The following is a 16,158-nucleotide window of genomic DNA, read 5'->3' on the forward strand; positions in this document are numbered from 1 at the left end:
CAGCGCGGGCTTGAAGAGCTCCTCCGTCTTCCACCAGGCTGACTATGACACAAACCTCAAGGACAGAAATGCCTTGTCACAGGCAACACGCAGTACACTGAGCAGGCTAGGGCCCACGCCAGCATGATTACCGGCAAAAAGAGCAAAAGCTTTCTCAAAAAAGGATGATGTCTTTGAAATGCCACATGATTGACTTGAAAAAGCTGGTGGCCTAACTCGGTCACAAGTGGAACCAGTTGTCTGACTGGTCTGCGTCTGAGCCATCTCTGAGGGAGGGATTGTCCCCTTCCTTCTTGGGCTTCCGTTGATTGTACTCTCATGTAGAGTGCAGATTAGGAGAATTCCAGAATTCTCACTCAGGGCTCTGCCTATGGCTCAGCGGACCCTTCTCACTACATCAGTTACATGCTTGCTCGTTATTCAGTAAAGTGTGAACCTGGTTAAGTAATTAATAATAATAATAGGCGTGATTGCTCTTTTTCTGACTGGATTGAACAATAGCTACATCAGGGCTATTTGACCCCCCTCTCGCTCCACTCTGACTGGGTATTTCTGGAAGCAGCTCTATGTCCTCCAACCCTTTGCACATACTGTCCCTTCAGGACACCAGCTCCTACCGGGACACAACCTCCTACAGTCCTTGCCATAATTCTAGTCCCCTTCACTAAGCCCCAGCCTCTAGAGTATGGGGATCCTACTACCCATTCATGTCTTCTCGTCAGCCCTGGGATGGTAGCAACCTTGTGTTTTTGCTAATCTCTGAATTTTCCACCATGCTTTGCTAGGTTTTTCAGCTTATCTGTCATATCTCATTAATTCTTTATATGAAATTCCAAATGTTTTAAATGTCTACTACAGTTCTATTTTCCTAACTGAGCCCAGATCGATACAGCCAGTGAAAGTATAGTTCAGATGAATGATCTTGAGATCCAGGCTGGACAGGAAAGAGAGAGAGAAGAGGAGACCTGTTTGACGATGAGAACACACAGAAGTCACAACAATAACAATCATCATGGCGTCAGATAATGACATCTTGGGAATAAAGAATAAAGCTGTTGACATAGTAGGTTTTAATAAGAAAGTGAGATAGCTGAGTTTTTGTTTTAGAATAAAATATAATTCAACATATTTTCTATCAAACTTATTTAAGGGAATTTGATTTTGAAGTGAGGAAACCAAATCAAGCAGCTAGAACAAACGTGAATAAAATAGCTTCTTTGCCAAGACAATTTTATTTTATTTTATTTTAGACTTTATTTATTTATTTGACACAGAGAGAAAGAGAGAGAAGGAACACAAGCAGGGCGAATGTGAGAGGGAGAAGCAGGCTCCCCACTGAGCAGGGAGCCTGATGTGGGGCTTGATCCCAGGCCCCCGAGATCATGACCTGAGCTGAAGGCAGATATTAATGACTGAACCATCCAGGTGCCCCCATGACAAGACAATTTTTTTTCAAAGATTTTATTTATTTATTTGACAGAGAGAGAAATCACAAGTAGGCAGAGAGGCAGGCAGAGAGAGAGAGGAGGAAGCAGGCTCCCCACGGAGCAGAGAGCCCGATGCGGGGCTTGATCCCAGGACCCTGGGATCATGACCTGAGCCGAAGGCAGCGGCTTAATCCACTGAGCCACCCAGGTGCCCCATGACAAGACAATTTTAAATGAAAATTAAAATTGTAATTTCCAGGTTTACTAAATTGCCATTTAAAACACACTGAAAAGAAACCTGCTACCTGCTCTTCCTGGATGTTCTGCAAACATTCAGCATCACTTGATAGGTCACGATGCACAAGGAGCACTGGGTCTCAGACATATTTCACTTGCCAATTTTGTTGTTGTTGTTGTTGTTGAAAAAAATTTGTATATCAAGATTACTATGATTGTTTTTAATTAACTTTCTTAAGGTTTAACAATTAACTATTTTGTCTCATTTAGCTGCACAGCTTCAAATACCATTTATATACTCCCCATCCCTGCCTCCTCCCTTCTCAACGTCACACTCATGTACCGGCTGCCCAGCTGGCATTTCTGCTTTCGTGTCTGACTGACATTGAACGTGTCAGAACGGAGCTCCTGACATGGCTCACTCTCCTGATGGTAACTCCTTCCTTAAGTTCCTCAGCCCCAAAACCTCAGAGTCATCCTGGATTCCTCTCTCTTCCTCATGTTTCACCAAATCCATCAAACATATCCCATTATCCCCGCCTGCAGAACATATCCAAAGCTAACCACATCCCACCAGCTCAACCAAGTTGAGTGCCCAAAATGCACACACAGTCCACTTATAAATAACTGTGGTTATTTGAGAATGAAAAAAATACTAGATGTGTGCATTAGTTTTCCAAACAACTACTAAGTTATTTGGACAAAAATACTCATTAAGTTTTTTTATGACAAGTAGGTTAACGAACAGAACTGTGTGGTATTCCTTTTGGTCTAGAGACACTGTGAAAAAAAGAAAATGGACACTGGGAGCTCCCTGCAACTAAAAAGTCTGGAAACAGCTGTTTTAAGCATCTTACCACCTTATGGCCTTTACATCCTGTTCTTTCTGCATGGAAAGTCCCTCTGCAGGACACCTGAATCACTGACTTTACTTTCACAATGCGGCTAACTCTAACCACTTATTTAAATGGTAACCAGCCCATACCTCTAACCTGGCACTTTTTCTTTTTTGAAGGTTTTATGTATTTATTTGACAGAGAGATAGAGAGAGCCAGACAGCACACGCAGAGTGAATGGCAGAGGCAGAGGGAGAAGCAGGTTCCCAGCTGAGCAGAGAGCCTGACACAAGCCTCGATCCCAGGACCCAGGATCGTGACCTGAGCCAAAGGCAGATGCTTAACCCACTGAGCCACCCAGACACGCCATCACTGGGCACTACTGATTTTACTAACTTCATTTTATTTTTTCCTTCATATTACACACCACCTCAAGCAAACTTACAATTCATTTTTCATGTTTATTGTTACTCTCACTAGCATACAAAGAAAATATAGCCTGTTTTATTCCTGATATATTTCAAATGCCAAGAGCATGCCTGGCCCATAGCTAGTATTCAATAAATATTAGTTGGAAGGAATGTTTTATTTCAAGATCTACAAAAGTGACGATGTTAAAAAAAAGAAAAAAAGGAGGGGGAGGGGAACAATTACCTTAAAACACTCATTCAAAAAAAAAAAAAGAAAAGAAAAAAGAAAAACACCACTCATTCAAAATTTCATGTGCTTTTAGATATTTAGGCGGGACAAGATTTTTTGAATCCCAGGCTAAGGAGTCTCATCTATATAACCACAAAATGAAATTAATCTTCCTTTAAAAAGGAATCAAAAAGAAAAATAATTGTGTTCTCTTAGCTTTGTTATCCAAAATCGTAAAGATGATGAGAAAATTGTGGACAGTACAGTAAGACTAAAATTACTAAGTAGGAATAGTTGGCAATATTATGAGTTTTCTTACATGTAATTATTCAGTAAATATACTTACTGATAGTCAATAATGTGTAATCTTCTATTAACAACTGCATAAGATACAAAGACCCCAAGCCTGATCTTGAACAGTATATATTAACAGTCGCTAACATACATGGGAAAGCTCTTAGCGCCTTGAGACCAATACAGACAGTAATAGGGACTGAGAAGAAAAGAGGAGAAAAGGAAAAGTTGGGGAAGCTTCAAGGAGAATTTAAACAAGGTTTTACCAATGTTTAGAATTAGAAATGCATAGATTTTGGGGTGGGGGGGAATGGATCTTTGAGGCAAAGAAGAGAAATATTTTTTAAAGAAATTAGAAGGATAAAATAAAGTAAGTTTTTTTGTTTGTTTGGCCAGTTTTGGGCCCATTTTTCTAGCAGTCACTGAACGTGGGTATAAACTTGTAAGTCTGCCTCTGCTTATTTGGAGGCCCTTTTGAATCACTTTATAGTGTTCTCCTTTAACACGCACCCTGCTTGGGCCGTTCACCCTCCAGTTCACTTCTCCCTCCCCGCCTGTTCTCGGCAGAGCAGGGGGACTGCTGCCCTGAGGCTGTAATCGTCAGGCTCTCCTGTCAACTGACTTCTGTCCAGCTTTGGCAGAAAAATGGAAGAGGGAGCCAGGGAGAGAGCGCGAGGTATTACTCCCGCTTTTCGCCTTGAGCACCGTCTCTGGCAGCAGCTGTTCCTTCTGTGGCTTCAGGGTCTCCAGAACCTTTATTTATTTATTTATTTTAAGATTTTAGTTATTTATTTGAGAAAGAGAGAGCCAGCTGGGAAAGGGGCAGAAAGGGAGGGAGAGGAAGAGTGAGAGACTCTGGAGCAGACTCCCTGCCGGGCAGGGACCCGCTCTGCACGCAGGAGCCTATCTCAGGACCCTGAGCTCAAGACCAAAGATGAAACCAAGAGTCCAGTGCTCAGCGGACTGAGCCGCCCACGAGCCCCTTCCCAGGCCTTTCAGACGGCTTCCACCGGATAATTCCTCCTCGTCTCTGCGACTACCACTCTTCTCTTTGATTCTGTATTCTAGTCTTACCGAGAGTTTCTTACTTTTTAATCCTTGGGTTGCCTCACGGTTTCACTTATAATGTGCGACTCTTCCGTCACCCAAGTCAATTTCTTGATTTCCGTTACTTCTGTTGCAAGTAACTGAAGTGGTTTCCATTTTCCTGGTGAGACCCAGACTCTGACAATTTAGTCATTATCATTTTCTTGTCTGTTATGGATTCAAGTGTGTCCCCCTCAAATTCCTACGGAGAAGTCCTAACCCACAGAACGTCAGCATGAGACCACATTTAAGGATGGCGTCCTTTTTCTCTTTTTAAAGACAGTATGTTTATAGAGGTGATTAAGGTAAAGTGAAGTCATATGCACAAGTCCTAATTGATCTGACCCGTGTCCTTCCAAGAAGAAAAGATTAGGACACAGCCACAGACACACACAGAGAAGCCTGTGTAAAGACGAAGAGGAGGACATAGCCATCTATAAGCCAAGGAGAGGACACAACCCTGCCAACACCTTGATCTCAGACTCATCACCTCCAGAATGGTGAGAAAATGAATTTCTGTTGCGTCAGCCACCCAGTGCGTAAGGCAGCCGGGGCGAAGTAAAACAGTATCTCTACAGAAATTCCTTTTTCTAAGCTTATAGCTACAATTTCTTTCTAAGGTTTTCATCCCTCTCAATTTTCGAAGTTCAATTTGTAAACAGAGCTCCTTGAAGGCCTACTTTTTACAGAATATAAAAGCAGATTTTTTTGAAGTGGGCTCAGTGTTCAGTGTGGGGCCCAGCGTGGGGCTTGAACTCATGACCTGAGATCAAGACCTGCGCTGAGATCAAGAGTCAGATGCTTGACCGACTGAGACATCCAGGCGAACCTAAGGCAGATTATTTGATGATTTTGCTGGTGTTTATGTGTGTTCAAGAATTGTTTTCCTTGTTTGGTCATGAGCACATATTCCATATTTGATTTCTCATCCGTTTTAACACATATATCGTTTTCAGCTGAATTCACACACTAAGCCCGTGCATCTCTTTACCTCCGCTCTGAAACTCCATGGAGAGACCGCTGCACCCCTGTGAGGTGCCTAACGGCATGTATAACCAGTCTTGAACTTGGGTAATCAATTAAAGACTAATAATAATTTTCACCCAGAGCCCATCATGAACCTTCTGCAGGCTTTTTAAGTATGGTCTTGGCTTGCAAATACTGTATGTCATGGGGATATTAACAGTAAGAGTACCACTAAGCACCTGGAAATAAGTCCAACTTTTCAGGGTTAGCAAAGCATATTTTCTGCATTCTCATTTAATCAGAATTATCCTATACGTAATCTGTCGAATGTGTGGTACTCTAAGGCACATTGCATCTAGCGACGGAAAACTCGTAGCCTTTCCTTACTTATGGATGATTGGCTCGGTACACACACAGTTGAGGTATAGGGGAGGAGAAAATTAGTAACAGTAGCAGTGAGCCTTTCATAGCTCTTATTCTGTGGACATTCACCTAAATGAAAGATGAAATCTGGACTATTTGACTTGGAAGAGGAGATAGCTAAGATACAAGCAGGAAAAAATAAGGAGAAGAACAAGTCACCTCTCCCATCACCCAGTTATACTCACTCAGTCTTGGCCATTTCTTCCCTCTTTTTTTTTTTAATAAAGATTTTTTTATCTATTTATTTTGACAGACAGAGACCACAAGTAGGCAGAGAGGCAGGCGGGGGGCGGGGGGAGCAGGCTCCCCACTGAACAGAGAGCCTGATGTGGGGCTCGATCCCAGGACCCTGAGATCATGACCTGAGCTGAAGGCAGAGGCTTTAACCCACCGAGCCACCCAGTGCCCCGCCATTTCTTTCCTCTTAACACATATTACAACTTATAATTAGTTTCCTTTTATTTATTGCTTTTGCCTGACTTAGCCACTAGAAACTCACAAAGACAAGGATTCTGAGTGTCTGGTTCACGATTCTATCTCAGAGGTTATCCCAGCAACTATGAAATAGTTGATACTTGGGTACACATTTCTTGACTGCAGGAAGGAAGGAAATGGAGAAGCACAGAAGGAAAGACTCCCAGTCTATGTGGAAGGCATTACTAAAACTAAAACAATGCCCAGAGTAATCTTCTCTCTTTAGGTACTTACACCACAGGGCGAGGAAAAAGAACACCAGATATGAAAAAGAAGCTGATCGTACTTCTCACGTGCGCCTCAGAAGTTCAGAGGAAGACGAGCACAGGGCGCGCCGATAGATGGGGCCATTGAGGATATGGAGAAACAACCACGGCGAGAGAGGAGAAGTCAGTCACGGAAAGACAGACCCTGTATGATTCCACTCAGGTGACGTATCAAATATAGTCAAACTCACAGAAGCAAAGGAGAGAATGATGGTGTCCAGGGACTGGGGGGAGAGAGCAATGGGGACGTGCTAATCAACTCAACATGTACAAAATTTCAGTTACACAAGACGAGCAAGTTCTAGCATCGAAGGAGCAAACACTGGACTTACAGATAACAATACTGTGCTACACATTTAAATAGCAATGAAGACGGCAGATCTCATGTTACCTGTTCTTACCATCGAGAGAGAGAGAGAGAGAATTCTTCATCAGCATCAACCTCCAAATGTTTTCCTTCCTGCAAACCCATCAGCGTTGCTCTAGGATGCTATTTCATGTCAAAGCCTGGCTGTCACAGTGAAGAGCTCCACGTTCAATGCTCTCTGGGAAACCAGGGTCTGCAGGACGTCGACCAGGCACTTCAATGATGACCACCTGCAAGACCCTCCAGGACATCGCTGCGCTCCCGGCCTCCACGGGTCTATTAGCCCGTCTGATGAAAAGAAGGAGTCTCACGGCACCCGGCGCTCTGAAGTGTGTTCCTCCTGTCCCCTCAGGCTGACTGGAGCGCCCATCTGCCCCGGTTTTCAACAACGGCAAAGAGGCCCAGCACGCAGGGAATGAAATATCTACCGGGCGAGGGCTGTCAATTCTGCAAACGCTCGTCAGTGTGTTCAACTGCCTCTAAGGGTCTGAGGTGATTTGTATGCGTCGTGACAAAGTATTCCCCATCTAAGTCCAAACATTTGGCAACTTTTTATGGAGTGTAATTGCGTATCATTCATTATGATGATTTCCCAGCTTTATCTGCCTTTTAAGATGATTATCACAGGTGTTCTCATTCCCCTCGGTTGTTTTTTTTACTAGACTTTCAGTTTATACAGCAATAAAGCAATAAATAGGTTGTCTAGTATTGGGATTATTTAATAATTAATAAAAATTTTTGAGTTAATAGGTATTAAAATATTAAATATATAATGAGTTAACCCTATGTATTTCTATGTAATATATATAATGCTCCATCTATATAGGTGTTCTGACAGTAACTTTTGGGAGGACACCAGTAACTCATTTCATCATTTTAAATCACACTTAATCACTGGGCCAATTCGTTTCATTCTAAGCATGGTAGCAAAGTAACGCATGAAGAGATAGATAGTTCCCACTTGATATTATAAAACATATTTCTCTGCCAGTTTTTATCTCTGCAGAATTAAACTTATATGTTTCCCCCAAGCTGAATAAAATTTGGTCAAAGGACAGACTCTGGTCTACCGGAGAACAGTTTCTCCAGGTGTGACTTAATGTTTTGGTAGAGTCAGACTACTGGATGAGTTCCAGGACAAGCTGAGGATTTAAGTACATTGTTCACCTTTTGATAATATCTTTTCAGGCTCTTATAAAAGAGAACCCAGAAGACTTGGAAGAGCCATGAACTGTTCTGGTACACACGCTAGTTATGCCTTAAACATTCCAGGTGTTCCAGAGGAATCCTAAAATACAGTTCAGTGCTACCTGTGTCTCCAATAGGAAAGATAACCTCTGGGACAGTCCCCCAAAGTTCACCAGAGACTTTCAGGATGATTGTGGGATGATGCCAGCACCAAACACATATTCTGTTTTCCCTGAAAATTGATCACACCTGGCAGTGGGTCAGGCTAACGAAACGTCAATCAATAAAACGATATTTATTAGATGGCTCCATATGCCTGGCATTGGTGGTGACCATGACCGGGAGATGGGGGCTGCCTCCACAAGGTTGATAGCCCAGCAGAACTGCCATACACTTAACAATTAATTCAAGTGCAGTGACTTAGAAAAGGGGAAATACAGGGTACAATGGGAGATTAAAGGAATTAATACAAAGGGATTAAAGGAATCTAAGGTTAAGGGATCAGGAAAGGTTTCCTTGAAGAAGGAAAAGAAGCTGTAATTACCCTGGAAAAGAGATGGTAGAAGAGAGAGGGGAGTATATCCAGGAAAGTGAACCAGCATGTGATCCAAAACTACCGGAGAAAACTAAGAGGTCTGTGGCTCTTCAACGGTAGACAGTGGATTCTCTATCTAGAACATCTAAGTAAGAGGACATAAGTTTTATCACTTTTAGAAACATTTCTAAAAATTTAAAAAAAAATGTACATTTCTGTTCATGAGACACAGTGCTGACGGGAGTGAGATGGCAGAACGCACAGCAAAGTCAGCAACACACAGTAATGCTCCTTCTTAGTGATACAAGGTCATTATGAAACAGCGGAAAGTCTACCACTACCTTGCTGCCAACAAAACAAATCTCTCTCCAAACACCTGCCTAGTCATCGCCTGAATGAAAGTTACCAGCCCTAAACAGCAAGTTAACTTGGACAACAATTAAAAAGAAAAAAAAATTAGATTTTACAAGAGGGAAGTTTCTTTAGACATTACATAAATTTTACCCCCAAGAAAAGGGCCTTAAAGGTAATCTGACTTGCTAAATGCCACAAAGCTGCTACAAGTCAGAGCTAGAACTAAAATCTCGATTCTTATTCTAATGTTGTTTACATTATTACATTGAGATGTTTAAAAAGTTATCTATATACTGCTGCTCTCCGGGAAATGTGATAATGACTTGGCAAAGACCAACAACCACGAACAAGAAGTACCTGTTGGTCAGGTTATTCAGTGAAGGAAACAATCAAAAAAACTAAAAGGTAACATTCAGAACAGGAGATGATGTTTGTAAATGACATACCTGATAACGGGTTAGTATCCAAAATCTAGAAAGAACTTATCAAACTCAATATCCCTCAAAAACTAAATAATTCACTTAAGAAACAGAAGCCATGAAGAGATATTTCTCCGAAGGAGACATCCAGATGGCCAACAGACACAAGGAAAGATGCTCAACATCACTCATCATCAGGGCAGTATGAACCAAACTACAATGAGATATCACCTCACACCTGTCAGAATGGCTGAATTAATAACACAGGAAACAACAGATGTTGGTGAGGATGTGGAGAAAGGGGAGCCCTCCTACAACTGTTGGTGGGAATGCAAACTGTTACAGCCACTCTGGAAAACAGTCTGGAGTTCCATCAAAAAGTTAAAAATAGAGCTACCCTACGACCTAGCAATTGCACTACTGGGTATTTACCCAAAGAATGCAAAAATGCTGACTCAAAGAGATACATGTATCCTGATGTTTATAACAACATTAATAACAGTAGCCAAATTACGGAAAGAGTCCAAATGTCCACTGACTGACGAATGGATAAAGAAGTGCTGTACATAGACGATGGAATATTACCCAGTCATCAAGAAGAATGACATCTTGCCAGTTACAACGACATGGGGATGGAGCTAGAGTGTATTATGCTAAGTGAAAGAAATCCGTTTGAAAGAGACAATACCGTCTGATTTTACTCATATGTGGAATTTAAGAAACAAAACACGAATACAGGAGAAAGGAGAAAAACAGAAAGAGAGGCAAACCATAAAACAGAAACTTAACTATAGAGAACAAATTGAGGGTCGCTGGAGGGGAAGAGGAGGGATAGGATAAACGGGGAATGGGTATTAAGGAGGGCACTCGTGATGAGCACTGAGTGTTATGTGTAAGTGCTGAATCCCTAAATTCTACTCCTGAAACCAATCTTATACCATATGTTAACTAACTAGAATTTAAATAAAAAGTTGAAACAAACAAAATAAGGATTCTATTATATTACAACTGTAATTTTGTAAATAATGAGACAGAGATCTTGATATTCAAGTACCAACAACGTGTTCCAGTTGTTAATTCATAGTGATACTAAGCAATGACTATAAGAACGTAGATAGCGCACTGTTACAGTAAGAGGTGAGCAACCATGGCTCTAATGATTACTTAGCAACGATAACACCCATTTTTCCAGGTTCAATGTGACCTCCAGCCTCTGTAGCTTCTCTTGCTAACACATATAAACAGTACGTGCATGCACACACAAAAAGGGCAAGAGAACACTCGACCACGTTGCTGTAACATATTTGTCCTCTTGAAGAGCATGTGCAGGCGTCTCACACAAAATCCACTAGGAAAATGCGTGGCAGGAACACACCAGTAACTAAAGGCAGATTCAGATGCCCGTTACACATTCAAGAAAAGGTCACGGCCTCCGATTCTTTTCTGTGGCTGTGCTCCGCAGCCCACCCCGCCCCCCACCATGTCTTCCATAGAAGGGTTTGCCCACTCTGGGTCTTGCACAAGGGACATCACTGAAACCACGTTTTCCTCTCCAGCATCTCTTTTCCTCTATCCAGGTAAGAAGCTGTAGAGTAACACTGTGGATCATGGTGGATGGAATCAAAAGTCCTTCATGCCATCTGCCTGAGAGGTTCTTTTGCTCACTTAGTCAGCAACAATGAACCACAGCCAGGCTTTAAAATGAAACACTTTCCTCCCCCAGCCCCCAGCCCTGACACACACACACACACACACACACACACGCACACACACACACACACACACGGAAAGATTTAACGTCTGTATTTTTTTTTTCAAAAAAAAAAAAAAGATGGGTGTGGGCAAGAAAGAGCATCTTTCACATTCTGCATTTTCAGAGTAAGTATCCAATGCGACTTGCCATGATAACTAAATTTATTATTAACTGTGTATTTCATGATGTTAGTGACAATATGTTAATGTGATTTTTCACGTCCTCCTGCAGTGAACAGATGGCTCCTTTTACTTTACTTTCCACATCAAGTGTGATTATTTCTTGGTGCCAAAAGCCACCTGCCGCTCCTCGGTCTCCAGTCTAATTTTTTATGTTGGTAAAACACAGCAGGACTTGTTATCAGTTGGATGGCATCTTAATAAAAGGAGACATGCCAACATATTGACATCATGTTCAAGGGGAAACTTCAGCCCCTTCAAACCCTTAACCCCGTTCCCCTACCCCCTTTCAAAAAGTAAGGGAGAAAAAGAAAAAAAAAAAAAAATGGATGCAAAGACCCCACCAGTTTCAAGATGTTTGATTACAATTGTTGGGCCTAGAGCCAAGATGCTGAGTTGGCCTCCCTTTGTTCCTAAACCCAAGCACCTCACTCAGGGCTCTGATCTTTCATCCTGTGTAATGATAATGAGCTGTAACATATTCCAAAGTCAAATGTAAGCAGGAATACATTAACATTGAGAACAGTGTCAGGGCAATTTTCCCTGGGAAAATGACAAAGAACACACACACACACACAATCAAAAATTTCAAGAATCAAACATTCATAAAATCACTTCCATAGCCGTGAATATTAAACTCATTCGCTGGTCTGTTATGAGTGCTTACCTAGAATGCCAAGGCCTCCTAATGTGGATGCCGTGATTCCCACAGCTCCTGCTTAACAGAGAAAACATGAGTAATAAACCACGGTAGCTTGCTTTAATTTTTCCATTCTTTATTAGAACAAAGAGGGATACTACGTTAGGTGATTTGTGGTCCAAGAAGAGGTCTTCAGGCGATTGGATGGCGTGGTTCTCAACAGCTGGTCCAGCACATTTGGGAAACAGCATGTAGAAAAATGCGTCAGTGTTTTGAAGATTACCAACTGTGATGATGCATTGGTTATGACACAATCTCTAAAAATGTTACATTTCCTAGCCACAAACTATATAATTCAATACCCTTTCCATCAGGGCACAAACTCTCAAATTCAAGACCAAGATTAGTCCAAATTTGGTGAAACTGAAATTTTCAAACTGATTCCAATTCTTTAGAGGTTGAAAAGGGTAGCAGTTTCTCGAATGCTTGATACTCCTTGTTAAAAGCTGAAGAGTTAAGCATGCAGCTGGCTTTCTAGGATTTACAGTTTATAAAGGACAGAAGAAAATTCCCACAATAAAACTACAAATATATTAATAAAAATGGCTCACTATTAACAGTTCTCTTGAGATGAACAACTTTAACTAGATTTTTCCACTACAGAATCTCTTAAATTAACATACATTTGGCAGTGACTCTTTTGTTCCTTTTAACTGTCCCTCCAAACAAACAAAAGAACCTGTATGAAATAGATCTCTATTAACTGGTTTTTGGTTTTTTTTTTGGCTACCCGACCAGTTTTTTTTCTGCATAACATTTCCCCAATATTTTTTATAAAAATTTGCAAGCATACAGAAAAGTTGAAAGAACTTTACCACCAACACCATCAAATCTACCACGTAGATTCTACAATTAATATTTTACTGTACTAACTTCATCATATATCTTCTCATTTATCCATCCCTTTATCTATTAATCAATCTCCTTATTACATTAGATTGTAAAATGAATAACCAATAGCCCATCAAGCAATCAAAATTAAAATTATCTTGACTTTATGACAATAAAGTGAGGACCACATATATTGGTATTCATTATCTCACTCAACAAATATTTCTTGAGTTTCTGCTTTGGGTCAGGCACTGTTCTAAGTACTGAAGATACAAAACTGAATAAAACAAATAAGATATTTGTCCTCATCGAACTTATAATTTAGTGGGCTTGACAGGGGAAAAACAGTAATTAAGTGCATGGCTCTCTAAACATGATACGCAGAGGAAGATATGTCAATATAGATGAATAAATTTAATTCAGACTGTTCTTAACTTAGAGGTTGTAAAAAGGACAGGAAGAACATTTTATGTACTACTATATTGTTGCCTAAAATAGAGCCCACGTAGAGCAACCTCTCAAAACATTTGTCAAATTACTGAATGAATAAATAAATTTTCAGTCTGACACTGTAATCATCATTTAAAAAATTTTGTATTAGGAACTTGCTAAAAGAGTAGACTGGAAGGTAAATAAATAATAATAGAAAGTCAATTAATTTAAAAACCCTAATTTTAGGGGCGCTTGGGTGGCTCAGTGGGTTAAGCCTCTGCCTTCAGCTCAGGTCATGATCCCAGGGTCCTGAGATTGAGCCTCTCTGCTCAGCGGGGAGCCTGCTTTCCCCCCTCTCTCTACCTGCCTCTCTGCCTGCTTGTAATCTCTGTCAAATAAATAAATAAAATCTCTAAATCTCTAATTTTAACAATCTTATCTTTTTTTTTTTTTAACAATCTTATCTTTTAAAAAAATTTGAGGAAATATCTGATTTGTGTGTGGGGGGGACTATTCTGAATAGCATATCCACCATTAAAAGCATCTGCACTGTACGGAATATAATAAAAAGAAATAACATTCAACTTATGAAGTTGAATGTCTTCACAAATAAGTTGGTGTCAATGATTATTTCAGAGGTCCTTATTTTAGAACATGTGAAAGTATTATAGACTAAAAATAAAAAGATTTTGTGTTTTAAAAAAAATTTTTGAAATGAAAAAATAGTGCAATTAGTTTAAACTTCATAGTTAAAAAAAATAAAGCACTGTTAGTAAACTTTGGTTAAATCCATCAATAGTTTGCAATTGCTCTACGAAAGTTAAATCAATCTGGACAACTTTTCATTCTAAACTAAACTGAGACACTTATCTGATTATTTAGTGGCTACAATTTTGTAGCCAGTAAGGTGAAACTAATACGCAAATGAGTTTTTTATAAACTGAAACTGATGCCTTTGTAAATAAGTCACTTGTATTAAAGACAAAATACTTAAAGTAAGCAGCTCTTTCTGCTCATAAGTCCTGCCTCCATGCTTTAATAAAAACAGCTTTTTGCACCAAAAAACAAACAAACAAACAAATGCTTAAAGTATTCCGAGCCTTAAAAAATAATGAGATCAGGAATATTTGTATGTATTGGTGTAGCAGAGGACAAGAGATATAGAGAAAAATCCTTCGGTCAAATCTTTTTATCGTGTAGATTAATGTATACGTATAATGTTTACTATGGCCAAATACTTGGGAAGAAAAAGAAACATTAAAAAAAGTCAAAAACGGGCGCCTGGGTGGCTCAGTGGGTTAAGCCGCTGCCTTTGGCTCAGGTCATGATCTCAGGGTCCTGGGATCGAGTCCCGCATCGGGCTCTCTGCACAGTGGGAAGCCTGCTTCCCCCTCTCTCTCTCTGCCTGCCTCTCTGCCTACTTGTGATCTCTGTCTGTCAAATAAATCAATAAAACCTTTAAAAAAAAACATCTGTTTCTAGTGAATTCAAGCATAGTATGGTAAACTGGCATACTGGTGAGTGTTGTCTTTAAATTTCTCCTTAGAAAATCTCTGATAGAATTTTTCTGAAAAAGATATGATCAGGAAAATCTGTATCATCTTCTCATGATTTCAATCTGCTACTATTCAAATTAAGTCTGGTAACTAATTTTGCTCTTCTGACTTCAAAAAAATTTTTGAAGGGCTTACTTAAATGGAAAATATGATCTAATTAAAACAGTGAAAACATAATATTGTTGATTTTTATGTTATTTTCTAGCATGTTTTGTTGGTTTCATTAGGGGAAAATGAGCTTTATCCTTGAGATACCATAAAACCGGAGTCTATGGCCTAATACAGAAAATTGCTATTTATTGAATATTTAATAAATTTAAATTAGTGAGTAAAGGAATATTTATTCACCAACTTTCCAATCAATCTGAAAATTTAAGCTTCATTCCAGTGGTCTTTTACTCTGGCCAAAATGGAATAACAGAATAAGTTTATCTACATTTATCAGCTGAAACAATTTTTAAAAAGAAAAAAATATGAAATAGTTTACATAATTCGGAAATATTTAACAACAGTTCGCAAGATGGTGGATATCAGGCAATGAAGGGTAGTGATCCCTAAGGTAAAAGAAACAAGTGGCGTGAGTATTATGACTTCCTCAGCTTATTCCCTTGAGAGAGCTCTGAGGCTACAGCCCTGGAAAATCAAACCCAGGTGGAACCTGGTGAGTAAAAGCCGTGTGGTGAGGAGATGGAGCCGGGCATCTGAGCATCCAGAGAGGAAGGCATCTAGAGTGAACAGGACATGATACTGGAAAGAAAAGAGTCATACAAGAAGAGAGTTCTGGAAATCTTCAAAGGTGTTCCCTGAGAATTCAGTCAAGTATTGATCGGTGCATGTGTGTGAAGAAACTATTTGAGCCTGGGGAAAAATGCACATGAAAAGATTAAAGATAACACTGTCCAGCAAAGCTAAACAGTGTTTGCCCAGGATTGGGAACAGAAATTATTCCCACCAGCCATTAAAACCACATTTTTCATGGGCCTTGAGTAGACTGTACAAAGGGCTCTCATCACTGTAAGGGAGAGTCATTAGCCACGGACCGAGCACTGTCCTTGTTCTAGCAGCAAACCTTAAAGGCAAGACCCCAAAGAATCAAACTCTTTCCAACTAAATTAACTGTATCTCAAAACAAAGCTGAGTTTATAGGAACACAAAATATCCAGCAATTCAACCAGGTAAAACTCATATTTGGCACT

This window comes from Meles meles, chromosome 2, assembly GCF_922984935.1.
Source record: "Meles meles chromosome 2, mMelMel3.1 paternal haplotype, whole genome shotgun sequence".
Lineage (NCBI taxonomy): Eukaryota > Metazoa > Chordata > Mammalia > Carnivora > Mustelidae > Meles > Meles meles.